The 12,104-nt window shown below is 46.7% G+C and overlaps 1 protein-coding gene and 1 long non-coding RNA gene across 4 annotated transcripts in view; one reads left to right on the plus strand and one right to left on the minus strand.

The window, feature by feature from the left end:
- Nucleotides 1-12,104, minus strand: part of LOC135900057 (uncharacterized) — a 332,823-nt gene that overhangs the window by 159,175 nt on the left and 161,544 nt on the right. The window lies entirely within an intron of this gene.
- Nucleotides 325-1,870, plus strand: LOC135900097 (uncharacterized). The gene is made up of 2 exons (XR_010563794.2): nucleotides 325-733; nucleotides 1,633-1,870. It is a non-coding gene; the product is annotated as an uncharacterized lncRNA (long non-coding RNA).

The following is a 12,104-nucleotide window of genomic DNA, read 5'->3' on the forward strand; positions in this document are numbered from 1 at the left end:
AGGTAATTAATAATTATAAAATAATAAAAATAAAATAAGACATTAAAATAGATAATTAATAATTAATAAGGTAATAAGGTAATACTGGCGTGTTACATAACGTACATTAAATGCAGCAGTTATACTATTGCTCGAACCGCAGCCTGAATTTAAGGACATATCTACCGCGCGACGCCGACACCATCCATCCGACCACCGACTGCGTGGTTGCTTTCGGCGCCGGCCCCCAGGAGGCGCTGGCCGCGAGCACCGGTAAAATTACGGGTGAGTATATTTTCCCGTCTGCACCTGGTCACCGACAAGTCAAGGCGTGCACGAGTGCACGCCACGTGCACGCCGCAGTGACGGCGACCGATGAGGTAGTGAACATGCCGTGCCGGGAGGAATTGTGGTGATTTTTGTGTGTATTAATGATCCAAAACCCCTGTGACTGCATAACGTAGCTCTCAGATTTTTCCGTGTGGTGTGCCGATGCCAATTATCGTAGTTATGACCCGGTCGCGCTTTCTTTGTTACCGGCTCATGAAAAGCCGATGGTACTCTCGCTGCGCTCGCATTCCATCACAGTGCGCGGAAGAATTTTTTGAAAGTTGTGCTATCACGTGCTGTAGTTCATCTGCAATTCTACGCTGTTGACGCTGGAGGCACCGTGCACCGACTGTCCTTCCTGCGGTACCTGTGCGATGCGGCAGCAGCTGTCACGGAGACTCGTTTACCGAGCACGCCTAGAAAGGTAAGTCCGGCGCGTGCGCGCATTTTTGTAGTCCGTGAAGTGGGCATTTCTGTACGAGTAACAATGTGATTAGTAACGTGACAAAAATGATCGTGCTTTTCGAATGTTCGTTCTTGTCGCAGGGCGCATTTAGCGAAGTTTGATGAAAATTGCCCTAAAACGTGATGTTGCCAAAATCTATCGACTATTTGCTTTCTGCTGTGAAGTTTCCTTGCGCCGGGGACTGCTTGATTTGAATAGGCGCAAAAATTCAAGCAGGGAAAGTTACTATTTCTGTACGTAATTTTTCAGCGAGAAATCGTATAGCCATTTCTAGAGGTACGTCGATTTGTCGTCTTCACAGCTAACGGCTGCGCGAGATGGCACCCGATTGCTGTGTACGACGCATGGCCAGATTTTAGCTTGTATGCAAGTTCTTTTATTTATATAGTGTCTTCAGACAGCCTGTATTTCTTGCGTTGGGTGTCATGTGTTTTCGTGTATTTGTAAATGGTTCCGAGATTTCAACAACAGTATCTATCTTTAATGGAAAAAATTGTTTTCTCACCTGAAAAAGAGGGAGTCTGTTCTTTTTCAATGCATCGTCCTTTGGGGCAGGGCTTTGTTGCACCGCATAAATAAATTAGGTTTTCGAGCGCTTATCATGTGTTAAGGAGTTTTCTGGTTGTGCAATTCGCATTTGACTTGGTACAGACGTGCGTTTGTGTGAAGTTTTTTATAGTAGATTCATGTTTGCTCCAGTTCCATTTACATGTTAACTGCCTGTGATGTAATAATCGGGTATTTGTGCAACCATGCAGCTTCATGTAGCTGTTCGTACGAGACTTTTCACAATGTCACAAGTTTACAGTTTCAGCAGGGTTAACTTTACAGTAAACTGAACATTTCTTCTTGTTTAGGGATGTCACGATTTTGTGAGCCAGAGGAATCTACATCACTTGGGAGCCTGCGGCACTTCTGCAGGCTGAACAGCGCGTCAAAGCATCTGATTTGCATGCTGCGACAAGGTGTGTGCAAGGCGGTCACTGCCACTCACATGAGATGTCGGTACTCACTACTTCATTCCTTGGAAGCGATATTCTTGGTCCCAACCAAGCAGCCCGGAAGAAATCGGAGACAAATAAAATGTGCAAAGAATACTATTGCGTCTGTTATTTTATTGCATGCATGCATGCCAGTTCCCCATAGTGGGGCTACAGAAATTCTATCTAATGTCTGCCTAAATGCTGTAATCCTGTGACCACAATCTCGACAGACTTTATGCAGAAATGCTGTATCCTGCAGCTACGCAGATTGAGCAGACTTTCTGCAGAAAGGGTGTACCAATTGGGCGCTGGGAGGTGACAGGGGGTGACAGAAAGTCTGTCACCTGTCTTCAGATATTCTGCATCCCGGGTGACTCGGGGTATGCAGAATTTCTGCAGAAAGGGTGTACCAATTGGGTGCTGGGAGGTGACAGGGGGTGACAGAAAGTCTGTCACCTGTCTTCAGATATTCTGCATCCCGGGTGACTCGGGGTATGCAGAATTTCTGCAGAAAGGGTGTACCAATTGGGCGCTGGGAGGTGACAGGGGGTGACAGAAAGTCTGTCACCTGTCTTCAGATATTCTGCATCCCGGGTGACTCGGGGTATGCAGAATTTCTGCAGCAAGTCTGCAATGATTTTTGTAAGGGTGCGTGTGTGTTTGCGTATGTGTGCGTGTGTGTTTGCGTGTGTGTTTGCGTGTGTGTTTGCGTGTGTGTGCGTGTGTGTGTGTGCGTGTGTGTGTGTGTGTGTGTGCGTGCGTGTGCGTGCGCGTGTTTGCGCTTGTGTTTGCGCTTGTGTTTGCGCGTGTGCGTGCGTGTTTGCGCGTGTGTTTGCGCGTGTGTTTGCGCGTGTGTTTGCGCGTGTGTTTGCGTGTTTGCGCGTGTGTTTGCGCGTGTGTTTGCGTGTTTGCGCGTGTGTTTGCGCGTGTGTTTGCGCGTGTGTTTGCGTGTGTGTTTGCGTGTGTGTGCGTGTGTGTGCGTGTGTGTTTGCGTGTGTGTTTGCGTGTACGTGCGTGTGCACGTGTGTTTGCGTGTGCGTGCGTGTGTTTGCGTGTGCGTGCGTGTGTGCGCGTGTTTGCGCTTGTGTTTGCGCGTGTGCGTGCGTGTTTGCGCGCGTGTTTGCGCGTGTGTTTGCGCGTGTGTTTGCGTGTGCGTGCGTGTGCGTGCGTGTGCGCGTGTGTTTGCGTGTGTGCGCGTGTTCGTGCGTGTTTGCGCGTGTGTTTGCGCGTGTGTTTGCGCGTGTGTATGCGCGTGTGTATGCGCGTGTGTTTGCGCGTGTGTTTGCGCGTGCGTGTGCGCCTGTGCGTGTTTGCGCGTGCGTGTGTGTGTGTGTGTGTGTGTGTGTGTGTGTGTGTGTGTGTTTGTGTGCTTGCTTGCTTGCTTGCGTGCGTGTGGACTCATGCGACGATTGTTCGCTTCGTTCCTGACGTGTATAGTTTATTTCACAGCATCATTCTTGTTCAAGCAGTCCTCATGATTTTCGTATAAATGGTAGTACGTTATCTTATTCGCCGTTTCTTTTTTTTATCTCATTGTATTGACCTCGCGCCTCATATCTTGGGCAGGAGGGGTATCTGTCGTACGCATACGCTGGTTCACACCGCAGACCACAGAATGAGCAAAATCACGGGCCCAGACACTACGTCACTTTGACTTAGTGCTGAATTGAAAGTATGAGCATGGAAGAGGGCAGCGAAATGTGCAGAAGCAACAAGTTTTGATAATTAGAAACGTTTAGGTGGTTTTTCATTGTTTCTTCTCGCATGGAGAATTATAGCCTCAAAGCGTTGCAAAAGATAATCACCCTCAACACTATGAGCAAAATAAACCTGAAACTATGAAATACAAAAAACAAAAGGAAAAGATAGAATTGCTCAAAACACATCAATCACAAACTCCACGGTTGTCATGGACGGACACAGCACTTCTACTTGCTAACACCCAATTGAGTGTCAAAAGGAACACTGCCATCAGTAATTAGGCAGAAGTTCTCCGCACACTTTTAATGTTACTGCTTTCGACAGCAGCACACGCTCGATACAGTTATACACTGAAACGTCTCAATGCACTTTTGAAATGACAAATCAGAGCGCGCCACAAAGATTAAGCACGCGCCATCTTCGGCCATCAGTTGTGGTCTCTAACCAATCAGCTGCAACAGCGCGTTCCAACATTTATCCGCGTCAGCTCGAGTGGCGCACACTGTAAAATAATTTACACTCTTAAAGTGAGAAAGGGTGTAAATGTATAACTCACACCCTTACACTGTTATCTATATAATGGACACCCTATGGGTGTGAGTTATAGACACATTTACACCCTTTTTCACTTTTTAGGGTGTAAATTGTTTTACAGTGACGTAGACATAATTAGGTTAAGACAGCTGCCCCCTTATCTTAGAAATTTCTTCTGGAATCGTCATTTGCAACGGCTGTTTAGGTTTTGTGCATCGGCTTACGCTTACCATTGGCGGAAGTACACAAGTTCGCACCAGTGCTGACCTCTCATATACAAATTTTTTCGTCTACAGCGCTCGTCTTTGCAGCGGCTGGCCTCGCAAGCTTGCTGATCTTGCGAACAGTTTTAAGTTTCTGAATACGCTTTTTCGTAAGATTTTTCTCACGTCAAAATTTGCTCGTAAGTTCGCTTAGTGCATTCGGCCCCAGTTTGGTAGTGCTCGGCGTTGTTAACGCGAGTGGCCAAAAACAGACAGCGGTCAGCAGCTGCTTTCGGAATGAAAGACCTGCGTTAACACCATGAGGCCACCTTTACATGACGTGACTGACGCTAGCTTTTGGGGTCCAATTTGCGCGCTGGTAACACGCAGAAGCCAGCAAACGAAATAACGAAACAAGACTGCATGAGAATGTGTTTCTTCTTTTCCCTCTCTTTCTCCCAACGTGGTGCTCAAGTTATGACTATATAGAAGCGGCTATATAATAGCGGACGCCGTTTTCCGAGTAGAGAGCTCGTGAATGGCGAAAATTAAAAGCAAGAAAACAAGACCGCGCAGTCGGGCGTCGGCCAGAACGGAGCGATGCGATGCGCCTCATACTCTGAAGAACCTCGGGCGATGAAATGACGAAACGGCGCGGGCGCCAAACGTCTTCCACGGGCGAAACGCCCGCTTCGCTCTGGAATTCCACTCCGCTCGAGCATCGTCTTTTGCGCACACGGCTTCGCATTCACGGGGAAAATAGATGCCAGAACGATTTGCATCGCGAAAGAGATGAAAAGAAGCAAAAAAAAGCAAAAGTTTGTTGCACCGCGTCGGCGTGTGCAGGTAAAGTACTTTTCTCCACCGTACCTTTCTTTGCCTACCTGAGTCCCACGCTTCTTTTTTTTCATTTTTTGTTTGATGCTTGTGGTTGCTATTGTGGCTTCAACGAGCGCTCCTATTCACTCCAGGGGAAAGAAGGCATGGGTAAAGGAGAGAGATTTATTTTCCGTTGACGCCCGGTTTCTCTGTGGGTTATTTCGTTGCAAAGCGTTCGATACGCGGGCACATTTGAAGGCGCACCAAAACTCAGCATCGCTGTAGAAGACGTGAGCGTCGTATTCCACTTGACGAAACAGGTCGCGAAGGGCTAGAGGAAGAGGCCAGCGGCAGGAAATAAAAAAGGAGACAACAGATGAAACCGCAGTGCTGTATGGCGGAAAATGACGTGAGAGGCGCCGCGCCCAGTAAACAAGCTCTCCTCCGGTGGGCCGCCACACCCGCAGTTCTGTGCATGCGACAACGCTTTGCACCCGGTGACGAGGCGAACATAAGGGGAACGACACCGACGCAACGCGGAGGCAGAAAGTGAAAGTCAGACGCGATAGAGCGAAACGGTGAACAAACAGGCAAAACAGGATGCGCGTGAGCAGCACCCTAAAGCGACGACTCATGTACCGGCGTTGGCAAAAAGCTGCCTATGGTATTCGTTATCCTGCTGTTCAACTTGTAATAGCTGGCTGAAAGCGAAGACGATTTTCGATTTACAGGGGAAAAAGAGGCGCCTCCATAGACCCTGAAATTGTTTCTGTTTAGAGTACCCTTCGCGCACTGTCCGCTATCTTTCTGTTTACGTCCGGATCTAACCGCTTTTCTTTTACGCCAACTTGGGTAGCTTGATGTGAGCCGCTGGTTAAGTTCAGCTCTTCAATGAACCAATATGACGTCGACTTGGGGGCGGGGCTGTGTGCCACAGGGGTGTGTGCAGTTCTTCAACGAATCTCCCTGACGGCAATTTGGGTCGCTGGATATGTGCCACTGGGTATGTGCCGCTCTTTATAATAACCATCATAGCATACAAAACGTATCAACACCAATTACACGCCCATCATAAGAGACATTGATAATCGCATTAACGTTGCCACTAATCTCCAGAGGATGGACACGCCACCAATTTTCTTTTCTCTCAAACTTCCACAGTTCATGGGTCATCGCGAGCCCTCCGGATGTTTAAAACAGTGGGTGTGGTTTACGACACGCAAACGAGATAAAGCTTGTATAGGTTACATGAATCTATGCTGCCTCTTTCTTTCTTTTTTGTCTGTTTTTTTATTTTATTTGATGGTGTGTTTACGAACCTATCCAGGCATCGATATGGGCTCCTTATCAATAAAGTTTGCTCTCGCTATACCCTGCATCTCAATATTGGCCTCGAAGGCTTTGACCTTCAAAGACACGACAGAAGGCATCGTGACAGAACCAAGTCAGCCAAAAAGTGTCAAATATTGCGCCCATGAAGTGGGCACACTATTGTATCGATCTCCCTTCATCAAATCTCCTCACATGGGCTCGAGAGGCAATGAAACCAGCAAATTTCTTTCGCTATGGATTATCTTGCACAACACAATTATTTGAATTTTGCGATGACATTTTTCTTTCTTAATTTTGTTAAGACTTGTAAGTTGATTCCATCTTCTTAAATTTTAGAAGAGCTTTTGACTATGTGCCAGCAGTCCTGCTATAAGTTATCTTTTCTTTGTATTGATCTCCTAGTTCTTCAATGGATTCGTGAACATATTTCAGGCAAAACACAACATGTAGTAAAACACGTTGTGGGGCTAGTTGGTGCATAACTTTCAATAGGTGAAGCGCCAATAGTGACGGCACACAAGAAGGAATACAGACAGGACAAGGCGGACAAGCGCCTTGTCCTGTCTGTATTCCTTCTTGCGTGCCGTCACTATTGGCGCTTCACCTATTGAAAGCACAACATGTAATAAGTAACGGAAGCAGGTTGGGTGAAGTAAAAGTTGGTTCAGACGTTCCTAAGATGATCCGTGTTAGCGCCTTTGTTGTCTTTAATTTGTCATTGATATTGCTCCACATCTTAACTGTAGAATCTGTCTTACCTAGATGACTGCGTGATATCAAGATATGTATGCGTAAGGAATGTGCCGAATGTCCCTTACACAAAGCACGATCTAGACTGTGCGCATCAATGCTGCACATAATGGCAAATGTGCTTGAACATGGAAAACAAATGTCACAACATTACACTTCATCGCGAACGCTCTTTAGTCATCTCGAAATACGTTTTCACCAGTTCCACTAGAACAAGTGCAACACCACAAATACTGGGGCACTTATTTTTCCGATAACCTAACCTCTTCTAAGCATACATATTACCTAGCAACCAGGACGAACAGTATGATTAATTTCATCAGACGCAACTTTCGACTGGCACCACCGCACGTAACGAAGCTATTGTACTTTAATAACATTCGGTCAATCTAAGAATACGCCTGCGCAGCACGGGAGCCACGGTATACTGTTCTGTCACTCGCACGCGGACTTGCTAAGGAGTTCGCCGCTCGTTTCATCAGCAGCGACTACGACTATCTTAGCAATGTGTCCACAATAAACCTTAATATAGACTGGCAAGCCTTGGAGAAAGGTCGCCTGCACCTGAAAGTTTTCGTTCGAATATACTCTAGTAAAACGGGAACCAGTGTTCCCGTTTACTATAGTATATAGAGTATATAGAGTATATACTAGAGTATAGAGGAACCACGAACATTTTAGCAGTGAAATGCGAAAATGTTCGTGGTATTTAGATTTAGGTGCACGTTAAGGAACCCCAGGTGGCCTAAGCTAACCCGGAGTCCCCCACTACGGCGTACGTCATAATTATGTCGTTGTTTTGCACGTAAATGCTATAATTTAATTATATAGAACATGTGAACAAAAACCCCTTATCTATTATCCTCGCATTCCGCATCAGCGCGTCGAGATCCTGCTATGAAGGTTCGTGAGTACTTTTGTTACAGCGATGCGCTTAAGTTTTTTCCCTCCAAACAATTACAATGTGGAATAACTTTCGGCAAACCATTACGCACTGCCATACGGCTGAAACTTTTCTATATTTGTAGGTGCGGTGCACTTTGTAGCTTTTCTGATGCATACACATGTAATGAAGGGGGAAGATAACCGATAATCATTAAGGCTTACGGACAGGATTCCAAGGGAAGGGAAGCGTAGCATGGGGCGGCAGAACGTTAGGTGGGTGGATGAGATTAACAAGTTTGCAGGGACAACATGGCCATCAATTAGTACATGGCCGGGGTAGTTAGAGAACTATGGGATATGGGAGAGGTCTTTGCCCGGCAGTGGGCGTAACCAGGCTGATGATCACGATGACACATGTTTATTTACTTGATGTGCAATTCTCACATGTTCCCTCTTTTTGTAAGTTACTTTGTGAAGGTGCGTTCGCATAAATTCACACACTAGCCGTATAGCACTGTATACTATGAGGCAAAACTCATGATTCCCTTCTTTGCGTTGTATTTATCACCCGTATTCCCCCTTGTAATAATACATATATGACGTCACTCGTTTTTTGGAATAAATAAATTGTTGATCTCACACATGAATGGTTCCTAAGAGACATGTGTCGGTCTGGCTGGCCGGTCAAAAGAGCCGACAGGAACCCTGACGTCGAAAGGTTGACGTACACCCATGAGCAAAAGTATACGGACCACAGGGTCAACGAAAAACATAATTTTTTTTGTAATTAACGTGCATAAACTGAAATTGACGAGTACAATGGAAAGTTCGCAATGCCAAGTTCTGACGACAGTCTTCAATTCCAAGTTGTATTCACAGGCAGAAGAAAAAATTGGCTTTATCACGCTATCCCTGGACCGTATACTTTTGCTGACGGGTGTACAGATGAGGGTCGTGTGAATTTTAAGGGAATCAGGTGTCGATCCAGTTCACTGGTCAGGGAGCGGTGTCGTTCGCTGTGTCGACAGAAGATTCAGACTACGTTACACTTGGAAAGCGGCAGGCGGTTGGCCAAAGCGGGCGGAAAGTCTTTTCCGTGCATGTCCAAGGTGTTTCGCCACTGCAGCGGAAACCACTGCCGCTTTCGCCCACATTCATCTAGTCTGCGTACATTTGTCCACGTGGTGGCGCTGTTTAGCACACTACTTGTTGATGTTTTATTAGAATGTGAAGACGTCTACCCACCGGTGGATTTAGGCACCATTGGCCTCCTTGAAGCCCTTGGGTTCAGAGAGAGCAGTGGAAAAGTAAACATGTCCACAGTAAGCATGAGTAAGAGGCGATTGGAGGATTGGTGGAAAAAAAGTAGGGAAACAACAAAAAACGGAGCCGTACAAAAGCACAGTTCGCAATAGGGGATCAGAAAATTTGGTTATGGGATTTCACAGTGTTTTCTTTTCCTTTTTTCATTGTTTAACCTAGGTAGGACGTTAGGCAGTATACTAGCAAGAGCTTGGTGGCGCAAACCACCGCCCCGTTCCAAAGGGGACGCTCATAACATCCATCCACTTCCATCCATCCTTCAAGACATACGTTCATTCATTGAACCATCAGTTCTTAAAAGCTATCATTCCGCGCAACTGCGCGTGTCTTCATTAACTTGCATGGAAGAGGAAGAAGACATAGTATTGATACTTTTAGCTAGTTGTTCTTCCTAAAAATGAACAGTAAACAACAGAAGATGTTAAATCTTACGCCAGGATGGTTACATGCTAGTCCAGCTTCCGGTGAAGCGGAACGGCTTTCCGTTTCGGCGTGGCGAAAAAGATTGGTCCGAGACCGATCGGGCCCGCCGCCTGGTTTTTAGTTTGTTTCACCATCTAGGCGGGCAGATTTTGTCAAGTTTTTGCCGCTTTCGCCTACTCCGAGACGAAGTAGCCTAAGTCAACGCCATTCTCAATTTCAAGGTGGTTAAGGGATTGTATACTATAGTCTCTGTACAATGTCTAACTCGCACCTAAAGAGCACTTATGTTGTCGGAAGATACCAATAACGCGGGTCTGCGAGACCGATAGGCGTTAATCACTTTAGCAAAGCAACTCGCCGCACCCACGCTTCTTAATCCGAAGTACGAGTCCTGGCGCACGGACGTTTGACACTGCGCTCCTGAAGTTCCCTTCAAGTATTGATCGTCCCGGCACGATCAACCAGATATTCAAGAGATAAGAAAGCTTCAAACTATGTAGATATGCTGGCACTACGCATCAAATGCGAGTGACACTCATTCAAGTATTGATTGGGAAGCAATGGAGTAAAAAGTGTGGAAGGATACATTTGACTTCAAAGCGTGCACGCAACACGAAAACATTTTGCATGAGTACTGTAACTAGTTAACTAGTTATAGAAACTGCGCTATGCAGGAAGCGGTTCTGAATTCGAAGGATGCGTTTATGCGCGTATACCTACGACGCCAGTGGTCAAATCGCACAAGGAGAAGGAAGAGACAGAGTTGAGAGGAGTCAGGTGATATCCACACAGCCTCTCTTGTTTGACTGCTTTCCCCAATCTAAAACCCACTTCAGGAGCTCATAAGGTAGCGGCATCGCATCATAATAATCCACCAAAAGTAAACATATCACCAAACAGTTACCCAATAGACAAGAAAACATATGAGGTACCGAAACAACGACATATCTATTTGCGTTGAAGCGAACTCGTATGTGTAATGTCAAAACACCGCAGGAGGACTGCCAGTTTTTGCGTTCCCTCTTCATGGCTCTGTGATGGCACATCGCGAAGATGGCAGCGAGCTCGATGAAGTACATGATGGAAGTGCTGCGTCTAAAATCAACAGTCCTGAGCTCTGATTCCTCTTACACCGCCAAGCACTCGGATATCAATGGAACTATGTTTCCCCTCGCATCCAAAGGTACGACTTCAAAGGTGATTTAACTGTGTGGTGTGTGTACTAGTTGCCATCTGTCTGAACTCATTTTTTTACGATACATACAAGTAGTAATGTAGCCCTGTATGCGGTATGCTATACACCATACGGCGCTCGGCGATAATCTTATCGCCCTTGGACTTTATACGGAACATCACGGCGACGGCGACGGGAGTAATGCACCAGAAGTGTCCATATAACTGCTATCGCAATAAAAAAGAGCCAGCACGGAACCGCGTGGCCACCGCTTTATCGGCAGCACAACGACACAACGCTCGGGTCTAGGCTGCGTGCTCAAGGACACGGCACTTAGCTATTCCTTCACAAACTCAAACGCACATACAAGCTTTACCAACGCTCCTGTACCGTCAGTCCGGAGCCGTCGCTGTGCGGGCGATGCTCAGTCTAAACTTCAGTGCCTGCTTCCATCCCCATTTCTGCCCGGTGCTTCTCGTTTGGCTCCTAAAACTGCGTCCGTTCATTGCGCCTCCGCGGCCCGATGAAGGGAGTTTGAAAAGGAAACGTGGGAAGCCCCGCAGGGGAACTTGAAGCATTCGGCGCTATGCGAGCGTTACTTTAGCTTTCGCCCTTCTACTTCGCGACGAGGCTCTATGGCGCCGTCGAAGGAAGCGAGCGTGATCGACGCCGAGCGCCAATTTTGGTCGGTTAAGTTAAGGCTGTTAAGCGTTCCTTTTCAGCACATGCTCGACTTTCTTTCTCTATAAGGCGCGCGCATTATGCTTACACTGAGTGTCGGCGTTGTTGCCTTGTGCGGATGCGGCGCTTGCGTTGAGCGCGACTGTGAGCAAATGTCGGTGTCACGGTGGTGCAGTGGCCGTGCTACGTGCACATTCACGCTTCTGTGCAAGGTGTATGGTGATTAGTACTGCTGTTGTATCCCCTCACCTCACCTTTCCACCTGTTGGTTCGCCGCACAGTTACAGAATGGTGAGGTGAGTCAGACTTCCAGCAGTGCTCTCGTGTAACGTAGTTAGGTCAGACATCATGTTACTTTAGATGCCTTTTTACACTGAACCTATGACGCCTGCAATTTCTGATACGAAGATATCTTGCCGAGAATGCCTCCAAACGTCAGCAAAAGCTTTGTTATTCGAGTGAATAGTTACTATTCTAATAGTGTTACTTTAATTGCGTTTCAGATCTTTTCAGTGAAATTT

Source organism: Dermacentor albipictus, chromosome 1 (genome assembly GCF_038994185.2).
Source record: "Dermacentor albipictus isolate Rhodes 1998 colony chromosome 1, USDA_Dalb.pri_finalv2, whole genome shotgun sequence".
NCBI classification, from domain to species: Eukaryota; Metazoa; Arthropoda; class Arachnida; order Ixodida; family Ixodidae; genus Dermacentor; species Dermacentor albipictus.